General features: G+C 53.6%; 1 protein-coding gene, 1 non-coding gene and 3 pseudogenes across 2 annotated transcripts in view; all 5 read right to left on the reverse strand.

The window, feature by feature from the left end:
- LOC142652561 (uncharacterized) overlaps positions 1–25,001 on the reverse strand; it is a 104,040-nt gene that overhangs the window by 67,164 nt on the left and 11,875 nt on the right. The window lies entirely within an intron of this gene.
- LOC142654507 (U2 spliceosomal RNA) lies at positions 5,748–5,849 on the reverse strand (annotated as a pseudogene).
- On the reverse strand, positions 7,612–7,786 carry LOC142653747 (U2 spliceosomal RNA; annotated as a pseudogene).
- On the reverse strand, positions 18,985–19,086 carry LOC142654509 (U2 spliceosomal RNA; annotated as a pseudogene).
- LOC142653864 (U2 spliceosomal RNA) lies at positions 20,697–20,885 on the reverse strand. The gene has a single exon (XR_012848718.1). It is a non-coding gene; the product is annotated as a U2 spliceosomal RNA (small nuclear RNA).

Here is a 25,001-nt window from a genome sequence, read left to right on the forward strand (position 1 = left end):
TCCCGGAGCTTCTTCCCCGATGGCGGCTTCTCCCTTCTGGATCGTCGTCTTCGCTGGTTCTTCTCCGCAGTTCGTCGCCGGCTTCGTCTGGAACGCTCTTGGATCGCTAAGCTAGTGTTTATAGCCCCCAGTGGTTCTCCGAGCTATCTATCCTTACAAGGACTGATAAGAACAGATTTTTTGATTGAAAATTGCTTTATTGACAATCAATCGTCATCATACAAACATTACTGCGACGCAGCGCAAGCCATGAAGCAGCAAATAATAAATAATAACAGTCGTCAAACATAACATGACAGTATAATACACAGTACAGGCTAGCCTATGCTATACATTACACCACATGCTACACTAACATTCTTGCATTCACTAACGCCAAACAACAAAGCATTACAGACAAGTGATGGGATAGGGGAGTGGGTAGGAGGGGATAGGGAAGGGGGAAATCACAGGCCCGAAGCTTTATTGAAAGACAACACACAAGAAGGGAGAGTGGGGGGAAGGGGAGTATCAGTCCTCTTCCTCATCGACGTCCGGGCTGTCCCAGGTGGAATAGTCTCTGAGCAGGCTGTGGATCAGCCTGCGGCAGTCCTGGACGGACACACTCTCTCTCCGCAAAATCAGACGGTTCCTGGCAAACCATATAGCGTCCTTAAAGCAGTTCATAAGGCGCCAGGCTTCCTGGATTGCTCCATCCGTGGTATTCCCAGGAAATAGTCCATAAAGTACCGAGCGGTACGACAGTCTGTTCCTGGGTACTGAGTCCTTGAGTTCATGTTCCAAGGCTTTCAACAGACCCTGTGCAAAGGGGCACTGCCAGAAAATGTGCAAAGATGTTTCCTCCGTGAAGGGGCACCTGGGGCAGTACCGGGTCTTGCACAGGTTGCGGGCATGCATGAATGACCTAAGAGGCAGTCCTCCCTGGATGGCCATCCATGAAATGTCCTTGTGCCCGTTGGTCAACCTGCCAGATGACACGTTAGTCCAAACAGTCTCCAACGTGTCGGCATGAAGCCCTGGAACAGACTCCAGTGAGTCCTTTGCTCTGATGTGCTTGTGGATCGTCTTAGGTTTCCACAAGTCGGGCTTAAGACCCTCCAGTTGATGCTCCCTCACAAACCGGACGACATCTCCGTAGAACCAGGGAGCGTGCCAGTTGTAAGGGAAGGAGCTGTCCCACTTGTCCCAGCCAAAACCTCGCCAGAGGGGAAGGAGGAAGTAGCGGGACATGGCCTTGCCCGCAGAGCCGTTTGCTGTCCTCAGAGTCCTACGAACACAGTCACATACAAAAGCGATCCGCAGCAGAGTGGGAATGTCGGGTATACCCTTCCCACCTTTGCGGGGCTCCTTGTACATAACAGTCCGCTTTACTCTGTCCATTTTCGAGCCCCAGATGAAGCGAAACACAGTCCTGGTAATGGCCCTCGAGACCGTTGCAAGAGGGGGCCATGCCTGTGCAGTGTATTGTAGCACAGGCAAGACTTCGTTACGCAGGACCATTGCTTTGCCCTCAATAGTGAGTTGTCTGAGGCTCCACAGTCCGATCCTTTGGTTGACTTTGGCCAAGCGTTCTTCCCACGACTTTAGGGCTGCACCTTCCTTACCGAACCAGACTCCCAGAATTTTGATGAAGTCCGGCTTGATAGTAAACGGGAAGGAGGCAGGAGAAGGCAGGTACCACTTTCCGAAGAGCATGGCTTCCGACTTCCCGCAGTTGACTTTTGCCCCTGAAGCGCGTCCGAACTCCTCACAGGTCTGGACGAGTGCAGTCACCGAACTCTGGTCAGCGCAGAAGACGGTCACGTCGTCCATGTACAGCGAGCATTTGACCTCGAAGTGTCCTGGACCTGGTGCGGTGATCCCTCTGATCTCTCCATTCTGCCGGATAGCCTCTGCGAAGAGCTCTATAACACAAACAAAAAGGAGAGGTGAAAGAGGACAGCCTTGTCTAACCCCCGACGATACAGGAAAGGGGTCAGTCTTCCAGCCGTTCACCAGCACCGAGCTGTAAATGTCGCAATACATCAGGTTAACATACAAACAGAACAACCTGCCAAGCCGCAGCCTACGCAGAGCCTTACCCATGAATTCGTGAGAGACCCGGTCAAAAGCCTTCTCCTGATCCAGACTGACCAGGGCCGCGTGTGTACGGCGGCTTTGCATGTAATGCACCGTGTCCCTCACCAGGGCAAGACTGTCGGCCACCCTACGGCCAGGAATGCCGCAGGTTTGGTCCGATCCGATGATCTGTCCGATGACAACCTTCAGTCTGTTGGTCAATACTTTGGCGAGGATCTTGTAGTCCACGTTCAGGAGAGAGATGGGACGCCAGTTTTTCAGGTCACATCTCTCCCCCTTCCGCTTATACAAGATCGTGATCATGCCTTCTCTCAAGGACGGTGGCATTCTACCCTCCACCACCATCTCCTCATAGAGCTCCAGCAGGTCCGGACAGATCAAGTCCCCCAGCGCTACATAGAGCTCTGCTGGGAGACCATCACTGCCCGGGGTCCTGCCGGGTCTGAAGGATTTAGCGGCAGAGAGCAGTTCCTCCACCGTCAGGGGTACGTCCATAGCCTCCGTACCTGCAGGATCAAGATGATTAGTGATACCTGACAGGAATTTATCGGCGGCTTCGGGGTCAGTGGTTTTCCGGGAGTAGAGGCTTCGGTAGTAGTCTGTGACGACTCCCATCACCTCCTTCTTCCCAGAATGCATGTTTCCGGTCTCATCTCGGAGTTCCTTCAGGGGCGTGTGGCCGGCATGGAGTTTCCTGAAAAAGAACGAGTTACATTTCTCACCCTTCTCCAGGTTCTCCACCTTGGAACGAAAGACAATTCGCTTGGATTCCTCCTCAAAGTGCCTTTTCAGGCCCTTTTTGGCTTCCTCCAGCTCCTTCCTGACGTCCCAGCCGCATTGAAGGAGGTCTTGCAGGGATCGCAGCTGACGCTGCATCTCTCTGAAGTCTCTCTTCCTCTCACACGCCTGTTGACGACTTTTTGCCTGAAAGAAACAACGAAATTCAACTTTAACATATTCCCACCAGTCACAGGTTTTGTCAAAGAAAACTTTATCATTCCTCCAAACAATATAGGCGTCTCTAAGTTCCGCCAGTACCTCTTCTCTTTCCAGCAGGGCACAATTCAGCTTCCAGGAGCCAGGGCCGGGAGGAAAACCGTGGCCGATGGCACCCTGGAAGAGAATGGCCCTGTGGTCAGAGAAGAAGCAGGGGACCATGGAGTGCCCATGCTGCTTGACTGCCCGGGAGGTGAACACAAAGTCAATCCGAGAACGAAGTGAGCCATCGGGTCGGCTCCATGAATAGTTCACAGAGCCGATCCCCATGGAGCCCACAACGTCCTGCAAGGATGCTTCGGTTACCATCTCGATAAGCAGTTTGGAACTGACATCCAGCTTGATTGAAGTGCCGGAACTTCGTCCATCCTCTTCGATGGGGCAGTTGAAGTCCCCGGCCATCACCACTGCCCTAGTGGTGGCGAGCTGGGTCCGCAGGGTCTGGAATAGTTCCAGGCGCTCAGCCTTCATAGGGGGAGCGTATACGTTGATGAGCCTAATCGGCTCTCCTGCCCAGGAACCGTCTACGACCAACAAGCGGCCGCAGGCGAGCTCCTGGACAGAGTCAACAGTAAATACGCTTCCCCTAATCAGGATGGCAACCCCTGCAGACTTACAGTCGCCCCCACCAGACCAGTAGGACGGGCCATGGGTCCACTGCCTGGCCAGATGATGGTATGACCTGGAAGAGGGGAGAGTACATTCCTGCAGCATAAATACATCACTCGACTGCTTGGAAAGAAAAGTTAGCACCATCTGACATCTAGTCCTATCTCTAACACTCCTCACATTGAGGCTAAAGATGTTAAGTTTAGCAGCCATGGGGGAGAATAAAGAAGGTTAGTGCAAACGATACACCTTAGTTACCAGTCCGGTCGGGCGGATCCTCCTCGCCTGGCGGGTCCGAAAGATCCAGCAGGCCCTCTGACAGAAATTGTTCCAGGATTGTAGCCACCTGGATGTCTGTTGTGAAGTCGATGACCTCAGGTTCAGACACGAGTTCCTCCACCATCTGCTCCATTTCCTCCTGCTGCGCAAGGGAATCTTCGCAGATTTCCACGACTTGTCGCTTTGAGGACTCAGCAGCTGGGCTGTCCCTCACCTTTCTCTTCCTCTGGATGGCACCTGAGGAGACAAGAGGGGGAAAATCCTCCAGGGAGAGGACTCCAGCAGCTGGAGGGGAAGATGTTAGTGCTGCTGGAGCTGGGGAGAAGGGAGGCTGGGTTGGGAGAGGTGCAGGTGACAGGACCACTGAGATGGGTGGGTAGGAGAAGGTGAGAGCCTCAGTGGGGGTGACAGGGGTTGGGGACGGGGGGGTGGGGAGGGCCGGGCGAGGGAGGGTGGGAAGGGTAGGGCGAGGGAGGGCCGGGAGAGGGGGGGGAGGGACTGTCGTCTTCTTACCATCCTTCTTTTTCCCGGTCTTCTGTGCCGCTGGAGCTCTGGCTGGGGCGGGGTTCCCTCTGGCTGGAGCTTTCGCTGCTACAGTTGCCCAGGATCGATCCCTCTTCGGGCAGTCCTTGTAAGAGTGGGCTGCTTGTCCGCAGAGGTTGCACATTGTCCGTTTCGGGCAGTCTTTGGTCTCGTGTCCTGTTACCCGGCAGTTCTTGCAGGCGTCCTCCTTGCAGTCCTTCACCGAATGACCCTTCTTGCTGCATCTCCTGCAGATCTGCGGCATGTCCGGGTAATAGATGAGGCCGTAGGAGTTGCCCAGCGAGAATGACTGGGGCAGGTGCTGGAGGCCGTCTTCCGCGCTCGAATCCTTGTTCAGTCGGACGATTACCGACCACTTGCCAGTCCAGAAGCCGAGTCCGTTCAGGATGTGGGTGGGTTCCCTCACCACTGTGCAGAACCGCTTCAGGAGCGTGGTGATGTCTTTGCCGGGGGTGTGTGGGTTCCGCATTGAGACCGTCACCCGCCTTTCCTCTCTTTGGACAGGGCAGTTGCCCACAAAGCGAGAGAAAGGGGATTCAGGCCTCGCCGCTTTCACCATCTCCCAGTACCTTCTGCAGATGTTGATCGAAGCGAAGGTCACGAAGAACATCCCGGTCATGAAGGCCTGGATACTGATGGTCTCCGGCTTAGCGAAGCCCTGATCCAGGAGCATCTTCTGGCAGAACACTTCTTCCGTCATGTCCGGCACTCTCCCGTCCACCTCCTTGAGCTTCAGGGCCACCGTCTGCTTCATCCAGGGCTCCAGGGTTGGAGCAGCCTGGTTCGGCTTCCTGGTGGCCTGTTGGCTTGAGGAGGCTTCAGGAGGAGATGTCCTGGCCTGGGCCGGCTCACCTGGTCCATCAGCCTTCTCCTTCTGGGTGGCAGGGTTGCTGGTTGAGGCCATGGCTTCTTCCAGCTGTTCCTGTCGCTTGGGGAGGATCTTCGATAGCTCTTTCCCGAAGGGGGCGGAGCTATGCAAATCTTCTCCTTGCTGGCCGAGGTTCTTCCACGAAATTTCTTCCGCAGCGGTTCCTCGTCGAGCTTCTTCTTCTGCGGCCGAGCTTCTTCGAAGATCCCCTTCAGCGGCGGCTCTTCTCCGAAGTTCTCCTTCTTCTTCCCGGCAGCGATCTCCCGGAGCTTCTTCCTCGATGGCGGCTTCTCCCTTCTGGATCGTCGTCTTCGCTGGTTCTTCTCCGCAGTTCGTCGCCGGCTTCGTCTGGAACGCTCTTGGATCGCTAAGCTAGTGTTTATAGCCCCCAGTGGTTCTCCGAGCTATCTATCCTTACAAGGACTGATAAGAACAGATACTACACTTGATCTTAGCCAAAAGGCCGAGAAGCGATAACCCGAATGGGCCGGCCGTTGACCGAGCCTGTCCCATACTGCTGTTCACCCCTTGCAGCGATTGATTCAGCCTACTCCTAGGCAATTCCATGGGGCCCTGCAGGCTCACACACATTTACAGCTACTAAGCGGGAGGGAGGTGAATAAAGGCCGGAGAGGAAGCCAGACAGGATTTGCTTCTTTTGCTTGCACCACAATGCAGTGCTGAAAGAGGAGGAATCTACATAAAAACGCCTTCCTGGCAACGCCCAAATGCCCTGCTGCCATGCAGATAAACACTGGCAGCGGCAGCAAGTGCATGCCCACAGCCACCCCTTGTTCCTTCACACCTTGTATCAGCTTTAATCCAGTCCAGTCCGGTGCTGCCTGCTGAGCAGCACTGACCAACACTGCCTGGGCCCAGGCTTTTATCTATCTCTGAGGCAGGCCCCATTATGATGTCAGAAAGCTGGCTCTGGAATCCTGAGGGCTCCACTATGACACGTGCAAAGTTCCGTCTGAACTTTATATAAGACGGTGCGGCTCAGTCAGTCACTCAGTGTTGCCTGAGAGGGCAACACTGCAACAGCCGGCCGCCAGGCTGTCTTTTTTTTGCACAGCTAGTTGCCTCCAGGAGGCCACAAGAGGGAGACAAGGGACTGCAAAATGGAAAATAGGCATCCACCAACTTTACAGACAACTTGTTCTCCTTGCTCCTACAACCTCCATCCTTGCACAGTTTGTTATTTTATTCTTCTAGGTAACATAGTAACAAATCCAAATTGCTGCTCTCTTTGTAGGCAAGCAAGGGTTTGTTGCAACTGCAATTCTTACTTCTTCTTGGAAATGTTGGGACGGCAGTACATTCCATCACATCCATCTAGTGTACACAGGTAGGTCCATTGTGGCGGGTAGGCGGCTGGCTGCTTTAATGGCTGTTTGCTGTTCCCCTACTCCACTCCACTCCACTAGTTGACTGTGTTGCTGCATCAATCAGTGGCTGGCTCAGGTGCAGCTCTTTAACTTACCTAGGAGGGAGGGCGGAGAGAAGACAAGGAAGGTGAATGAGCTGTTCCAATGTGAAATGCCGGAAACACAGAAGACACACACACACACACACACACACACACACACACACACACACACACACACACACACACACACACACACACACACACACACACACACACACACACACACACACACACACACACACACACACACACACACACACACACACACACACACACACACACACACACACACACACACACACACACACACACACACACACACACACACACACACACACACACACACACACACACACACACACACACACACACACACACACACACACACACACACACACACACACACACACACACACACACACACACACACACACACACACACACACACACACACACACACACACACACACACACACACACACACACACACACACACACACACACACACACACACACACACACACACACACACACACACACACACACACACACACACACACACACACACACACACACACACACACACACACACACACACACACACACACACACACACACACCAAGAGGTGGCAATGTATTAATTAATTGCATTTAATAAATGAGCTCATTATCACACATGACTGTACAAATGCATTGTCCAACAGGTGTTGAAATAATGGGATTAAAAGGGGAGATCCCATCAGAAAGACAAAAACAATAGCAAACACAAATAGCACTTTTGGAATCTGATTTTAGTCAACACATAAGGGAAGGGTGCACCGGTCCTGGAAATACTGCAATACCAGGTCAATGCGTGGAGTGGACAGAGCAAGCTCTATTTCCATCTCCCTGTTCTAAAAATCCATTTAATATATGGTCCCCAGATAGGGGACGTATCAGATATTAAACTGATAAGAACAGATTTTTTGATTGAAAAATGCTTTATTGACAATCAATCGTCATCATACAAACATTACTGCGACGCAGCGCAAGCCATGAAGCAGCAAATAATAAATAATAACAGTCGTCAAACATAACATGACAGTATAATACACAGTACAGGCTAGCCTATGCTATACATTACACCACATGCTACACTAACATTCTTGCATTCGCTAAAGCCAAACAACAAAGCATTACAGACAAGTGATGGGATAGGGGAGTGGGTAGGAGGGGATAGGGAAGGGGGAAATCACAGGCCCGAAGCTTTATTGAAAGACAACACACAAGAAGGGAGAGTGGGGGGAAGGGGAGTATCAGTCCTCTTCCTCATCGACGTCCGGGCTGTCCCAGGTGGAATAGTCTCTGAGCAGGCTGTGGATCAGCCTGCGGCAGTCCTGGACGGACACACTCTCTCTCCGCAAAATCAGACGGTTTCTGGCAAACCATATAGCGTCCTTAAAGCAGTTCATAAGGCGCCAGGCTTCCTGGATTGCTCCATCCGTGGTATTCCCAGGAAATAGTCCATAAAGTACCGAGCGGTACGACAGTCTGTTCCTGGGTACTGAGTCCTTGAGTTCATGTTCCAAGGCTTTCAACAGACCCTGTGCAAAGGGGCACTGCCAGAAAATGTGCAAAGATGTTTCCTCCGTGAAGGGGCACCTGGGGCAGTACCGGGTCTTGCACAGGTTGCGGGCATGCATGAATGACCTAAGAGGCAGTCCTCCCTGGATGGCCATCCATGAAATGTCCTTGTGCCCGTTGGTCAACCTGCCAGATGACACGTTAGTCCAAACAGTCTCCAACGTGTCGGCATGAAGCCCTGGAACAAACTCCAGTGAGTCCTTTGCTCTGATGTGCTTGTGGATCGTCTTAGGTTTCCACAAGTCGGGCTTAAGACCCTCCAGTTGATGCTCCCTCACAAACCGGACAACATCTCCGTAGAACCAGGGAGCGTGCCAGTTGTAAGGGAAGGAGCTGTCCCACTTGTCCCAGCCAAAACCTCGCCAGAGGGGAAGGAGGAAGTAGCGGGACATGGCCTTGCCCGCAGAGCCGTTTGCTGTCCTCAGAGTCCTGCGAACACAGTCACATGCAAAAGCGATCCGCAGCAGAGTGGGAATGTCGGGTATACCCTTCCCACCTTTGCGGGGCTCCTTGTACATAACAGTCCGCTTTACTCTGTCCATTTTCGAGCCCCAGATGAAGCGAAACACAGTCCTGGTAATGGCCCTCGAGACCGTTGCAAGAGGGGGCCATGCCTGTGCAGTGTATTGTAGCACAGGCAAGACTTCGTTACGCAGGACCATTGCTTTGCCCTCAATAGTGAGTTGTCTGAGGCTCCACAGTCCGATCCTTTGGTTGACTTTGGCCAAGCGTTCTTCCCACGACTTTAGGGCTGCACCTTCCTTACCGAACCAGACTCCCAGAATTTTGATGAAGTCCGGCTTGATAGTAAACGGGAAGGAGGCAGGAGAAGGCAGGTACCACTTTCCGAAGAGCATGGCTTCCGACTTCCCGCAGTTGACTTTTGCCCCTGAAGCGCGTCCGAACTCCTCACAGGTCTGGACGAGTGCAGTCACCGAACTCTGGTCAGCGCAGAAGACGGTCACGTCGTCCATGTACAGCGAGCATTTGACCTCGAAGTGTCCTGGACCTGGTGCGGTGATCCCTCTGATCTCTCCATTCTGCCGGATAGCCTCTGCGAAGAGCTCTATAACACAAACAAAAAGGAGAGGTGAAAGAGGACAGCCTTGTCTAACCCCCGACGATACAGGAAAGGGGTCAGTCTTCCAGCCGTTCACCAGCACCGAGCTGTAAATGTCGCAATACATCAGGTTAACATACAAACAGAACAACCTGCCAAGCCGCAGCCTACGCAGAGCCTTACCCATGAATTCGTGAGAGACCCGGTCAAAAGCCTTCTCCTGATCTAGACTGACCAGGGCCGCGTGTGTACGGCGGCTTTGCATGTAATGCACCGTGTCCCTCACCAGGGCAAGACTGTCGGCCACCCTGCGGCCAGGAATGCCGCAGGTTTGGTCCGATCCGATGATCTGTCCGATGACAACCTTCAGTCTGTTGGTCAATACTTTGGCGAGGATCTTGTAGTCCACGTTCAGGAGAGAGATGGGACGCCAGTTTTTCAGGTCACATCTCTCCCCCTTCCGCTTATACAAGATCGTGATCATGCCTTCTCTCAAGGACGGTGGCATTCTACCCTCCACCACCATCTCCTCATAGAGCTCCAGCAGGTCCGGACAGATCAAGTCCCCCAGCGCTACATAGAGCTCTGCTGGGAGACCATCACTGCCCGGGGTCCTGCCGGGTCTGAAGGATTTAGCGGCAGAGAGCAGTTCCTCCACCGTCAGGGGTACATCCATAGCCTCCGTACCTGCAGGATCAAGATGATTAGTGATACCTGACAGGAATTTATCGGCGGCTTCGGGGTCAGTGGTTTTCCGGGAGTAGAGGTTTCGGTAGTAGTCTGTGACGACTCCCATCACCTCCTTCTTCCCAGAATGCATGTTTCCGGTCTCATCTCGGAGTTCCTTCAGGGGCGTGTGGCCGGCATGGAGTTTCCTGAAAAAGAACGAGTTACATTTCTCACCCTTCTCCAGGTTCTCCACCTTGGAACGAAAGACAATTCGCTTGGATTCCTCCTCAAAGTGCCTTTTCAGGCCCTTTTTGGCTTCCTCCAGCTCCTTCCTGACGTCCCAGCCGCATTGAAGGAGGTCTTGCAGGGATCGCAGCTGACGCTGCATCTCTCTGAAGTCTCTCTTCCTCTCACACGCCTGTTGACGACTTTTTGCCTGAAAGAAACAACGAAATTCAACTTTAACATATTCCCACCAGTCACAGGTTTTGTCAAAGAAAACTTTATCATTCCTCCAAACAATATAGGCGTCTCTAAGTTCCGCCAGTACCTCCTCTCTTTCCAGCAGGGCACAATTCAGCTTCCAGGAGCCAGGGCCGGGAGGAAAACCGTGGCCGATGGCACCCTGGAAGAGAATGGCCCTGTGGTCAGAGAAGAAGCAGGGGACCATGGAGTGCCCATGCTGCTTGACTGCCCGGGAGGTGAACACAAAGTCAATCCGAGAACGAAGTGAGCCATCGGGTCGGCTCCATGAATAGTTCACAGAGCCGATCCCCATGGAGCCCACAACGTCCTGCAAGGATGCTTCGGTTACCATCTCGATAAGCAGTTTGGAACTGACATCCAGTTTGATTGAAGTGCCGGAACTTCGTCCATCCTCTTCGATGGGGCAGTTGAAGTCCCCGGCCATCACCACTGCCCTAGTGGTGGCGAGCTGGGTCCGCAGGGTCTGGAATAGTTCCAGGCGCTCAGCCTTCATAGGGGGAGCGTATACGTTGATGAGCCTAATCGGCTCTCCTGCCCAGGAACCGTCTACGACCAACAAGCGGCCACAGGCGAGCTCCTGGACAGAGTCAACAGTAAATACGCTTCCCCTAATCAGGATGGCAACCCCTGCAGACTTACAGTCGCCCCCACCAGACCAGTAGGACGGGCCATGGGTCCACTGCCTGGCCAGATGATGGTATGACCTGGAAGAGGGGAGAGTACATTCCTGCAGCATAAATACATCACTCGACTGCTTGGAAAGAAAAGTTAGCACCATCTGACATCTAGTCCTATCTCTAACACTCCTCACATTGAGGCTAAAGATGTTAAGTTTAGCAGCCATGGGGGAGAATAAAGAAGGTTAGTGCAAACGATACACCTTAGTTACCAGTCCGGTCGGGCGGATCCTCCTCGCCTGGCGGGTCCGAAAGATCCAGCAGGCCCTCTGACAGAAATTGTTCCAGGATTGTAGCCACCTGGATGTCTGTTGTGAAGTCGATGACCTCAGGTTCAGACACGAGTTCCTCCACCATCTGCTCCATTTCCTCCTGCTGCGCAAGGGAATCTTCGCAGATTTCCACGACTTGTCGCTTTGAGGACTCAGCCGCTGGGCTGTCCCTCACCTTTCTCTTCCTCTGGATGGCGCCTGAGGAGACAAGAGGGGGAAAATCCTCCAGGGAGAGGACTCCAGCAGCTGGAGGGGAAGATGTTAGTGCTGCTGGAGCTGGGGAGAAGGGAGGCTGGGTTGGGAGAGGTGCAGGTGACAGGACCACTGAGATGGGTGGGTAGGAGAAGGTGAGAGCCTCAGTGGGGGTGACAGGGGTTGGGGACGGGGGGGTGGGGAGGGCTGGGCGAGGGAGGGTGGGAGGGGTAGGGCGAGGGAGGGCCGGGAGAGTGGGGGGAGGGACTGTCGTCTTCTTACCATCCTTCTTATTCCCGGTCTTCTGCGCCGCTGGAGCTCTGGCTGGGGCGGGGTTCCCTCTGGCCGGAGCTTTCGCCGCTACAGTTGCCCAGGATCGATCCCTCTTCGGGCAGTCCTTGTAGGAGTGGGCTGCTTGTCCGCAGAGGTTGCACATTGTCCGTTTCGGGCAGTCTTTGGTCTCGTGTCCTGTTACCCGGCAGTTCTTGCAGGCGTCCTCCTTGCAGTCCTTCACCGAATGACCCTTCTTGCTGCATCTCCTGCAGATCTGCGGCATGTCCGGGTAGTAGATGAGGCCGTAGGAGTTGCCCAGCGAGAATGACTGGGGCAGGTGCTGGAGGCCGTCTTCCGCGCTCGAATCCTTGTTCAGTCGGACGATTACCGACCACTTGCCAGTCCAGAAGCCGAGTCCGTTCAGGATGTGGGTGGGTTCCCTCACCACTGTGCAGAACCGCTTCAGGAGCGTGGTGATGTCTTTGCCGGGGGTGTGTGGGTTCCGCATTGAGACCGTCACCCGCCTTTCCTCTCTTTGGACAGGGCAGTTGCCCACAAAGCGAGAGAAAGGGGATTCAGGCCTCGCCGCTTTCACCATCTCCCAGTACCTTCTGCAGATGTTGATCGAAGCGAAGGTCACGAAGAACATCCCGGTCATGAAGGCCTGGATGCTGATGGTCTCCGGCTTAGCGAAGCCCTGGTCCAGGAGCATCTTCTGGCAGAACACTTCTTCCGTCATGTCCGGCACTCTCCCGTCCACCTCCTTCAGCTTCAGGGCCACCGTCTGCTTCATCCAGGGCTCCAGGGTTGGAGCAGCCTGGTTCGGCTTCCTGGTGGCCTGTTGGCTTGAGGAGGCTTCAGGAGGAGATGTCCTGGCCTGGGTCGGCTCACCTGGTCCATCAGCCTTCTTCTTCTGGGTGGCAGGGTTGCTGGTTGAGGCCATGGCTTCTTCCAGCTGTTCCTGTCGCTTGGGGAGGATCTTCGATAGCTCTTTCCCGAAGGGGGCGGAGCTATGCAAATCTTCTCCTTGCTGGCCGAGGTTCTTCCACGAAATTTCTTCCGCAGCGGTTCCTCGTCGAGCTTCTTCTGCGGCCGAGCTTCTTCAAAGATCCCCTTCAGCAGCGGCTCTTCTCCGAAGGTCTCTGTCGCAGTTCTCCTTCTTCCCGGCAGCGATCTCCCGGAGCTTCTTCCCCGATGGCGGCTTCTCCCTTCTGGATCTTCGTCTTCGGTGGTTCTTCTCCGCAGTTCGTCGCCGGCTTCGTCTGGAACGCTCTTGGATCGCTAAGCTAGTGTTTATAGCCCCCAGTGGTTCTCCGAGCTATCTATCCTTACAAGGACTGATAAGAACAGATTTTTTGATTGAAAATTGCTTTATTGACAATCAATCGTCATCATACAAACATTACTGCGACGCAGCGCAAGCCATGAAGCAGCAAATAATAAATAATAACAGTCGTCAAACATAACATGACAGTATAATACACAGTACAGGCTAGCCTATGCTATACATTACACCACATGCTACACTAACATTCTTGCATTCACTAAAGCCAAACAACAAAGCATTACAGACAAGTGATGGGATAGGGGAGTGGGTAGGAGGGGATAGGGAAGGGGGAAATCACAGGCCCGAAGCTTTATTGAAAGACAACACACAAGAAGGGAGAGTGGGGGGAAGGGGAGTATCAGTCCTCTTCCTCATCGACGTCCGGGCTGTCCCAGGTGGAATAGTCTCTGAGCAGGCTGTGGATCAGCCTGCGGCAGTCCTGGACGGACACACTCTCTCTCCGCAAAATCAGACGGTTCCTGGCAAACCATATAGCGTCCTTAAAGCAGTTCATAAGGCGCCAGGCTTCCTGGATTGCTCCATCCGTGGTATTCCCAGGAAATAGTCCATAAAGTACCGAGCGGTACGACAGTCTGTTCCTGGGTACTGAGTCCTTGAGTTCATGTTCCAAGGCTTTCAACAGACCCTGTGCAAAGGGGCACTGCCAGAAAATGTGCAAAGATGTTTCCTCCGTGAAGGGGCACCTGGGGCAGTACCGGGTCTTGCACAGGTTGCGGGCATGCATGAATGACCTAAGAGGCAGTCCTCCCTGGATGGCCATCCATGAAATGTCCTTGTGCCCATTGGTCAACCTGCCAGATGACACGTTAGTCCAAACAGTCTCCAACGTGTCGGCATGAAGCCCTGGAACAAACTCCAGTGAGTCCTTTGCTCTGATGTGCTTGTGGATCGTCTTAGGTTTCCACAAGTCGGGCTTAAGACCCTCCAGTTGATGCTCCCTCACAAACCGGACAACATCTCCGTAGAACCAGGGAGCGTGCCAGTTGTAAGGGAAGGAGCTGTCCCACTTGTCCCAGCCAAAACCTCGCCAGAGGGGAAGGAGGAAGTAGCGGGACATGGCCTTGCCCGCAGAGCCGTTTGCTGTCCTCAGAGTCCTACGAACACAGTCACATGCAAAAGCGATCCGCAGCAGAGTGGGAATGTCGGGTATACCCTTCCCACCTTTGCGGGGCTCCTTGTACATAACAGTCCGCTTTACTCTGTCCATTTTCGAGCCCCAGATGAAGCGAAACACAGTCCTGGTAATGGCCCTCGAGACCGTTGCAAGAGGGGGCCATGCCTGTGCAGTGTATTGTAGCACAGGCAAGACTTCGTTACGCAGGACCATTGCTTTGCCCTCAATAGTGAGTTGTCTGAGGCTCCACAGTCCGATCCTTTGGTTGACTTTGGCCAAGCGTTCTTCCCACGACTTTAGGGCTGCACCTTCCTTACCGAACCAGACTCCCAGAATTTTGATGAAGTCCGGTTTGATAGTAAACGGGAAGGAGGCAGGAGAAGGCAGGTACCACTTTCCGAAGAGCATGGCTTCCGACTTCCCGCAGTTGACTTTTGCCCCTGAAGCGCGTCCGAACTCCTCGCAGGTCTGGACGAGTGCAGTCACCGAACTCTGGTCAGCGCAGAAGACGGTCACGTCGTCCATGTACAGCGAGCATTTGACCTCGAAGTGTCCTGGACCTGGTGCGGTGATCCCTCTGATCTCTCCATTCTGCCGGATAGCCTCTGCGAAGAGCTCTATAACACAAACAAAAAGGAGAGGTGAAAGAGGACAGCCTTGTCTAACCCCCGACGATACAGGAAAGGGGTCAGTCTTCCAGCCGTTCACCAGCACCGAGCTGTAAATGTCGCAATACATCAGGTTAACATACAAACAGAACAACCTGCCCAGCCGCAGCCTACGCAGAGCCTTACCCATGAATTCGTGAGAGACCCGGTCAAAAGCCTTCTCCTGATCCAGACTGACCAGGGCCGCGTGTGTACGGCGGCTTTGCATGTAATGCACCGTGTCCCTCACCAGGGCAAGACTGTCGGCCACCCTACGGCCAGGAATGCCGCAGGTTTGGTCCGATCCGATGATCTGTCCGATGACAACCTTCAGTCTGTTGGCCAATACTTTGGCGAGGATCTTGTAGTCCACGTTCAGGAGGGAGATGGGACGCCAGTTTTTCAGGTCACATCTCTCTCCCTTCCGCTTATACAAGATCGTGATCATGCCTTCTCTCAAGGACGGTGGCATTCTACCCTCCACCACCATCTCCTCATAGAGCTCCAGCAGGTCCGGACAGATCAAGTCCCCCAGCGCTACATAGAGCTCTGCTGGGAGACCATCACTGCCCGGGGTCCTGCCGGGTCTGAAGGATTTAGCGGCAGAGAGCAGTTCCTCCACCGTCAGGGGTACATCCATAGCCTCCGTACCTGCAGGATCAAGATGATTAGTGATACCTGACAGGAATTTATCGGCGGCTTCGGGGTCAGTGGTTTTCCGGGAGTAGAGGCTTTGGTAGTAGTCTGTGACGACTCCCATCACCTCCTTCTTCCCAGAATGCATGTTTCCGGTCTCATCTCGAAGTTCCCTCAGGGGCGTGTGGCCGGCATGGAGTTTCCTGAAAAAGAACGAGTTACATTTCTCACCCTTCTCCAGGTTCTCCACCTTGGAACGAAAGACAATTCGCTTGGATTCCTCCTCAAAGTGCCCTTTCAGGCCCTTTTTGGCTTCCTCCAGCTCCTTCCTGACGTCCCAGCCGCATTGAAGGAGGTCTTGCAGGGATCGCAGCTGACGCTGCATCTCTCTGAAGTCTCTCTTCCTCTCACACGCCTGTTGGCGACTTTTTGCCTGAAAGAAACAACGAAATTCAACTTTAACATATTCCCACCAGTCACAGGTTTTGTCAAAGAAAACTTTATCATTCCTCCAAACAATATAGGCGTCTCTAAGTTCCGCCAGTACCTCCTCTCTTTCCAGCAGGGCACAATTCAGCTTCCAGGAGCCAGGGCCGGGAGGAAAACCGTGGCCGATGGCACCCTGGAAGAGAATGGCCCTGTGGTCAGAGAAGAAGCAGGGGACCATGGAGTGCCCATGCTGCTTGACTGCCCGGGAGGTGAACACAAAGTCAATCCGAGAACGAAGTGAGCCATCGGGTCGGCTCCATGAATAGTTCACAGAGCCGATCCCCATGGAGCCCACAACGTCCTGCAAGGATGCTTCGGTTACCATCTCGATAAGCAGTTTGGAACTGACATCCAGCTTGATTGAAGTGCCGGAACTTCGTCCATCCTCTTCGATGGGGCAGTTGAAGTCCCCGGCCATCACCACTGCCCTAGTAGTGGCGAGCTGGGTCCGCAGGGTCTGGAATAGTTCCAGGCGCTCAGCCTTCATAGGGGGGGCGTACACGTTGATGAGCCTAATCGGCTCTCCTGCCCAGGAACCGTCTACGACCAACAAGCGGCCGCAGGCGAGCTCCTGGACAGAGTCAACAGTAAATACGCCTCCCCTAATCAGGATGGCAACCCCTGCAGACTTACAGTCGCCCCCACCAGACCAGTAGGACGGGCCATGGGTCCACTGCCTGGCCAGATGATGGTATGACCTGGAAGAGGGGAGAGTACATTCCTGCAGCATAAATACATCACTCAACTGCTTGGAAAGAAAAGTTAGCACCATCTGACATCTAGTCCTATCTCTAACACTCCTCACATTGAGGCTAAAGATGTTAAGTTTAGCAGCCATGGGGGAGAATAAAGAAGGTTAGTGCAAACGATACACCTTAGTTACCAGTCCGGTCGGGCGGATCCTCCTCGCCTGGCGGGTCCGAAAGATCCAGCAGGCCCTCTGACAAAAATTGTTCCAGGATTGTAGCCACCTGGATGTCTGTTGTGAAGTCGATGACCTCAGGTTCAGACACGAGTTCCTCCACCATCTGCTCCATTTCCTCCTGCTGCGCAAGGGAATCTTCGCAGATTTCCACGACTTGTCGCTTTGAGGACTCAGCCGCTGGGCTGTCCCTCACCTTTCTCTTCCTCTGGATGGCACCTGAGGAGACAAGAGGGGGAAAATCCTCCAGGGAGAGGACTCCAGCAGCTGGAGAGGAAGATGTTAGTGCTGCTGGAGCTGGGGAGAAGGGAGGCTGGGTTGGGAGAGGTGCAGGTGACAGGACCACTGAGATGGGTGGGTAGGAGAAGGTGAGAGCCTCAGTGGGGGTGACAGGGGTTGGGGACGGGGGGGTGGGGAGGGCCGGGCGAGGGAGGGTGGGAAGGGTAGGGCGAGGGAGGGCCGGGAGAGGGGGGGGAGGGACTGTCGTCTTCTTACCATCCTTCTTTTTCCCGGTCTTCTGTGCCGCTGGAGCTCTGGCTGGGGCGGGGTTCCCTCTGGCTGGAGCTTTCGCTGCTACAGTTGCCCAGGATCGATCCCTCTTCGGGCAGTCCTTGTAAGAGTGGGCTGCTTGTCCGCAGAGGTTGCACATTGTCCGTTTCGGGCAGTCTTTGGTCTCGTGTCCTGTTACCCGGCAGTTCTTGCAGGCGTCCTCCTTGCAGTCCTTCACCGAATGACCCTTCTTGCTGCATCTCCTGCAGATCTGCGGCATGTCCGGGTAATAGATGAGGCCGTAGGAGTTGCCCAGCGAGAATGACTGGGGCAGGTGCTGGAGGCCGTCTTCCGCGCTCGAATCCTTGTTCAGTCGGACGATTACCGACCACTTGCCAGTCCAGAAGCCGAGTCCGTTCAGGATGTGGGTGGGTTCCCTCACCACTGTGCAGAACCGCTTCAGGAGCGTGGTGATGTCTTTGCCGGGGGTGTGTGGGTTCCGCATTGAGACCGTCACCCGCCTTTCCTCTCTTTGGACAGGGCAGTTGCCCACAAAGCGAGAGAAAGGGGATTCAGGCCTCGCCGCTTTCACCATCTCCCAGTACCTTCTGCAGATGTTGATCGAAGCAAAGGTCACGAAGAACATCCCGGTCATGAAGGCCTGGATACTGATGGTCTCCGGCTTAGCGAAGCCCTGATCCAGGAGCATCTTCTGGCAGAACACTTCTTCCGTCATGTCCGGCACTCTCCCGTCCACCTCCTTGAGCTTCAGGGCCACCGTCTGCTTCATCCAGGGCTCCAGGGTTGGAGCAGCCTGGTTCGGCTTCCTGGTGGCCTGTTGGCTTGAGGAGGCTTCAGGAGGAGATGTCCTGGCCTGGGCCGGCTCACCTGGTCCATCAGCCTTCTCCTTCTGGGTGGCAGGGTTGCTGGTTGAGGCCATGGCTTCTTCCAGCTGTTCCTGTCGCTTGGGGAGGATCTTCGATAGCTCTTTCCCGAAGGGGGCGGAGCTATGCAAATCTTCTCCTTGCTGGCCGAGGTTCTTCCACGAAATTTCTTCCGCAGCGGTTCCTCGTCGAGCTTCTTCTGCGGCCGAGCTTCTTCAAAGATCCCCTTCAGCAGCGGCTCTTCTCCGAAGGTCTCTGTCGCAGTTCTCCTTCTTCCCGGCAGCGATCTCCCGGAGCTTCTTCCCCGATGGCGGCTTCTCCCTTCTGGATCTTCGTCTTCGGTGGTTCTTCTCCGCAGTTCGTCGCCGGCTTCGTCTGGAACGCTCTTGGATCGCTAAGCTAGTGTTTATAGCCCCCAGTGGTTCTCCGAGCTATCTATCCTTACAAGGACTGATAAGAACAGATACTACACTTGATCTTAGCCAAAAGGCCGAGAAGCGATAACCCGAATGGGCCGGCCGTTGACCGAGCCTGTCCCATACTGCTGTTCACCCCTTGCAGCGATTGATTCAGCCTACTCCTAGGCAATTCCATGGGGCCCTGCAGGCTCACACACATTTACAGCTACTAAGCGGGAGGGAGGTGAATAAAGGCCGGAGAGGAAGCCAGACAGGATTTGCTTCTTTTGCTTGCACCACAATGCAGTGCTGAAAGAGGAGGAATCTACATAAAAACGCCTTCCTGGCAACGCCCAAATGCCCTGCTGCCATGCAGATAAACACTGGCAGCGGCAGCAAGTGCATGCCCACAGCCACCCCTTGTTCCTTCACACCTTGTATCAGCTTTAATCCAGTCCAGTCCGGTGCTGCCTGCTGAGCAGCACTGACCAACACTGCCTGGGCCCAGGCTTTTATCTATCTCTGAGGCAGGCCCCATTATGATGTCAGAAAGCTGGCTCTGGAATCCTGAGGGCTCCACTATGACACGTGCAAAGTTCCGTCTGAACTTTATATAAGACGGTGCGGCTCAGTCAGTCACTCAGTGTTGCCTGAGAGGGCAACACTGCAACAGCCGGCCGCCAGGCTGTCTTTTTTTTGCACAGCTAGTTGCCTCCAGGAGGCCACAAGAGGGAGACAAGGGACTGCAAAATGGAAAATAGGCATCCACCAACTTTACAGACAACTTGTTCTCCTTGCTCCTACAACCTCCATCCTTGCACAGTTTGTTATTTTATTCTTCTAGGTAACATAGTAACAAATCCAAATTGCTGCTCTCTTTGTAGGCAAGCAAGGGTTTGTTGCAACTGCAATTCTTACTTCTTCTTGGAAATGTTGGGACGGCAGTACATTCCATCACATCCATCTAGTGTACACAGGTAGGTCCATTGTGGCGGGTAGGCGGCTGGCTGCTTTAATGGCTGTTTGCTGTTCCCCTACTCCACTCCACTCCACTAGTTGACTGTGTTGCTGCATCAATCAGTGGCTGGCTCAGGTGCAGCTCTTTAACTTACCTAGGAGGGAGGGCGGAGAGAAGACAAGGAAGGTGAATGAGCTGTTCCAATGTGAAATGCCGGAAACACAGAAGACACACACACACACACACACACACACACACACACACACACACACACACACACACACACACACACACACACACACACACACACACACACACACACACACACACACACACACACACACACACACACACACACACACACACACACACACACACACACACACACACACACACACACACACACACACACACACACACACACACACACACACACACACACACACACACACACACACACACACACACACACACACACACACACACACACACACACACACACACACACACACACACACACACACACACACACACACACACACACACACACACACACACACACACACAACAAGAGGTGGCAATGTATTAATTAATTGCATTTAATAAATGAGCTCATTATCACACATGACTGTACAAATGCATTGTCCAACAGGTGTTGAAATAATGGGATTAAAAGGGGAGATCCCATCAGAAAGACAAAAACAATAGCAAACACAAATAGCACTTTTGGAATCTGATTTTAGTCAACACATAAGGGAAGGGTGCACCGGTCCTGGAAATACTGCAATACCAGGTCAATGCGTGGAGTGGACAGAGCAAGCTCTATTTCCATCTCCCTGTTCTAAAAATCCATTTAATATATGGTCCCCAGATAGGGGACGTATCAGATATTAAACTGATAAGAACAGATTTTTTTGATTGAAAATTGCTTTATTGACAATCAATCGTCATCATACAAACATTACTGCGACGCAGCGCAAGCCATGAAGCAGCAAATAATAAATAATAACAGTCGTCAAACATAACATGACAGTATAATACACAGTACAGGCTAGCCTATGCTATACATTACACCACATGCTACACTAACATTCTTGCATTCACTAAAGCCAAACAACAAAGCATTACAGACAAGTGATGGGATAGGGGAGTGGGTAGGAGGGGATAGGGAAGGGGGAAATCACAGGCCCGAAGCTTTATTGAAAGACAACACACAAGAAGGGAGAGTGGGGGGAAGGGGAGTATCAGTCCTCTTCCTCATCGACGTCCGGGCTGTCCCAGGTGGAATAGTCTCTGAGCAGGCTGTGGATCAGCCTGCGGCAGTCCTGGACGGACACACTCTCTCTCCGCAAAATCAGACGGTTCCTGGCAAACCATATAGCGTCCTTAAAGCAGTTCATAAGGCGCCAGGCTTCCTGGATTGCTCCATCCGTGGTATTCCCAGGAAATAGTCCATAAAGTACCGAGCGGTACGACAGTCTGTTCCTGGGTACTGAGTCCTTGAGTTCATGTTCCAAGGCTTTCAACAGACCCTGTGCAAAGGGGCACTGCCAGAAAATGTGCAAAGATGTTTCCTCCGTGAAGGGGCACCTGGGGCAGTACCGGGTCTTGCACAGGTTGCGGGCATGCATGAATGACCTAAGAGGCAGTCCTCCCTGGATGGCCATCCATGAAATGTCCTTGTGCCCATTGGTCAACCTGCCAGATGACACGTTAGTCCAAACAGTCTCCAACGTGTCGGCATGAAGCCCTGGAACAAACTCCAGTGAGTCCTTTGCTCTGATGTGCTTGTGGATCGTCTTAGGTTTCCACAAGTCGGGCTTAAGACCCTCCAGTTGATGCTCCCTCACAAACCGGACAACATCTCCGTAGAACCAGGGAGCGTGCCAGTTGTAAGGGAAGGAGCTGTCCCACTTGTCCCAGCCAAAACCTCGCCAGAGGGGAAGGAGGAAGTAGCGGGACATGGCCTTGCCCGCAGAGCCGTTTGCTGTCCTCAGAGTCCTACGAACACAGTCACATGCAAAAGCGATCCGCAGCAGAGTGGGAATGTCGGGTATACCCTTCCCACCTTTGCGGGGCTCCTTGTACATAACAGTCCGCTTTACTCTGTCCATTTTCGAGCCCCAGATGAAGCGAAACACAGTCCTGGTAATGGCCCTCGAGACCGTTGCAAGAGGGGGCCATGCCTGTGCAGTGTATTGTAGCACAGGCAAGACTTCGTTACGCAGGACCATTGCTTTGCCCTCAATAGTGAGTTGTCTGAGGCTCCACAGTCCGATCCTTTGGTTGACTTTGGCCAAGCGTTCTTCCCACGACTTTAGGGCTGCACCTTCCTTACCGAACCAGACTCCCAGAATTTTGATGAAGTCCGGTTTGATAGTAAACGGGAAGGAGGCAGGAGAAGGCAGGTACCACTTTCCGAAGAGCATGGCTTCCGACTTCCCGCAGTTGACTTTTGCCCCTGAAGCGCGTCCGAACTCCTCGCAGGTCTGGACGAGTGCAGTCACCGAACTCTGGTCAGCGCAGAAGACGGTCACGTCGTCCATGTACAGCGAGCATTTGACCTCGAAGTGTCCTGGACCTGGTGCGGTGATCCCTCTGATCTCTCCATTCTGCCGGATAGCCTCTGCGAAGAGCTCTATAACACAAACAAAAAGGAGAGGTGAAAGAGGACAGCCTTGTCTAACCCCCGACGATACAGGAAAGGGGTCAGTCTTCCAGCCGTTCACCAGCACCGAGCTGTAAATGTCGCAATACATCAGGTTAACATACAAACAGAACAACCTGCCCAGCCGCAGCCTACGCAGAGCCTTACCCATGAATTCGTGAGAGACCCGGTCAAAAGCCTTCTCCTGATCCAGACTGACCAGGGCCGCGTGTGTACGGCGGCTTTGCATGTAATGCACCGTGTCCCTCACCAGGGCAAGACTGTCGGCCACCCTACGGCCAGGAATGCCGCAGGTTTGGTCCGATCCGATGATCTGTCCGATGACAACCTTCAGTCTGTTGGCCAATACTTTGGCGAGGATCTTGTAGTCCACGTTCAGGAGGGAGATGGGACGCCAGTTTTTCAGGTCACATCTCTCTCCCTTCCGCTTATACAAGATCGTGATCATGCCTTCTCTCAAGGACGGTGGCATTCTACCCTCCACCACCATCTCCTCATAGAGCTCCAGCAGGTCCGGACAGATCAAGTCCCCCAGCGCTACATAGAGCTCTGCTGGGAGACCATCACTGCCCGGGGTCCTGCCGGGTCTGAAGGATTTAGCGGCAGAGAGCAGTTCCTCCACCGTCAGGGGTACATCCATAGCCTCCGTACCTGCAGGATCAAGATGATTAGTGATACCTGACAGGAATTTATCGGCGGCTTCGGGGTCAGTGGTTTTCCGGGAGTAGAGGCTTTGGTAGTAGTCTGTGACGACTCCCATCACCTCCTTCTTCCCAGAATGCATGTTTCCGGTCTCATCTCGAAGTTCCCTCAGGGGCGTGTGGCCGGCATGGAGTTTCCTGAAAAAGAACGAGTTACATTTCTCACCCTTCTCCAGGTTCTCCACCTTGGAACGAAAGACAATTCGCTTGGATTCCTCCTCAAAGTGCCCTTTCAGGCCCTTTTTGGCTTCCTCCAGCTCCTTCCTGACGTCCCAGCCGCATTGAAGGAGGTCTTGCAGGGATCGCAGCTGACGCTGCATCTCTCTGAAGTCTCTCTTCCTCTCACACGCCTGTTGGCGACTTTTTGCCTGAAAGAAACAACGAAATTCAACTTTAACATATTCCCACCAGTCACAGGTTTTGTCAAAGAAAACTTTATCATTCCTCCAAACAATATAGGCGTCTCTAAGTTCCGCCAGTACCTCCTCTCTTTCCAGCAGGGCACAATTCAGCTTCCAGGAGCCAGGGCCGGGAGGAAAACCGTGGCCGATGGCACCCTGGAAGAGAATGGCCCTGTGGTCAGAGAAGAAGCAGGGGACCATGGAGTGCCCATGCTGCTTGACTGCCCGGGAGGTGAACACAAAGTCAATCCGAGAACGAAGTGAGCCATCGGGTCGGCTCCATGAATAGTTCACAGAGCCGATCCCCATGGAGCCCACAACGTCCTGCAAGGATGCTTCGGTTACCATCTCGATAAGCAGTTTGGAACTGACATCCAGCTTGATTGAAGTGCCGGAACTTCGTCCATCCTCTTCGATGGGGCAGTTGAAGTCCCCGGCCATCACCACTGCCCTAGTAGTGGCGAGCCGGGTCCGCAGGGTCTGGAATAGTTCCAGGCGCTCAGCCTTCATAGGGGGGGCGTACACGTTGATGAGCCTAATCGGCTCTCCTGCCCAGGAACCGTCTACGACCAACAAGCGGCCGCAGGCGAGCTCCTGGACAGAGTCAACAGTAAATACGCCTCCCCTAATCAGGATGGCAACCCCTGCAGACTTACAGTCGCCCCCACCAGACCAGTAGGACGGGCCATGGGTCCACTGCCTGGCCAGATGATGGTATGACCTGGAAGAGGGGAGAGTACATTCCTGCAGCATAAATACATCACTCAACTGCTTGGAAAGAAAAGTTAGCACCATCTGACATCTAGTCCTATCTCTAACACTCCTCACATTGAGGCTAAAGATGTTAAGTTTAGCAGCCATGGGGGAGAATAAAGAAGGTTAGTGCAAACGATACACCTTAGTTACCAGTCCGGTCGGGCGGATCCTCCTCGCCTGGCGGGTCCGAAAGATCCAGCAGGCCCTCTGACAAAAATTGTTCCAGGATTGTAGCCACCTGGATGTCTGTTGTGAAGTCGATGACCTCAGGTTCAGACACGAGTTCCTCCACCATCTGCTCCATTTCCTCCTGCTGCGCAAGGGAATCTTCGCAGATTTCCACGACTTGTCGCTTTGAGGACTCAGCCGCTGGGCTGTCCCTCACCTTTCTCTTCCTCTGGATGGCACCTGAGGAGACAAGAGGGGGAAAATCCTCCAGGGAGAGGACTCCAGCAGCTGGAGAGGAAGATGTTAGTGCTGCTGGAGCTGGGGAGAAGGGAGGCTGGGTTGGGAGAGGTGCAGGTGACAGGACCAC

The sequence above is a fragment of the Rhinoderma darwinii genome, chromosome 5, assembly GCF_050947455.1.
Source record: "Rhinoderma darwinii isolate aRhiDar2 chromosome 5, aRhiDar2.hap1, whole genome shotgun sequence".
In the NCBI taxonomy this organism is placed as follows: Eukaryota; Metazoa; Chordata; class Amphibia; order Anura; family Rhinodermatidae; genus Rhinoderma; species Rhinoderma darwinii.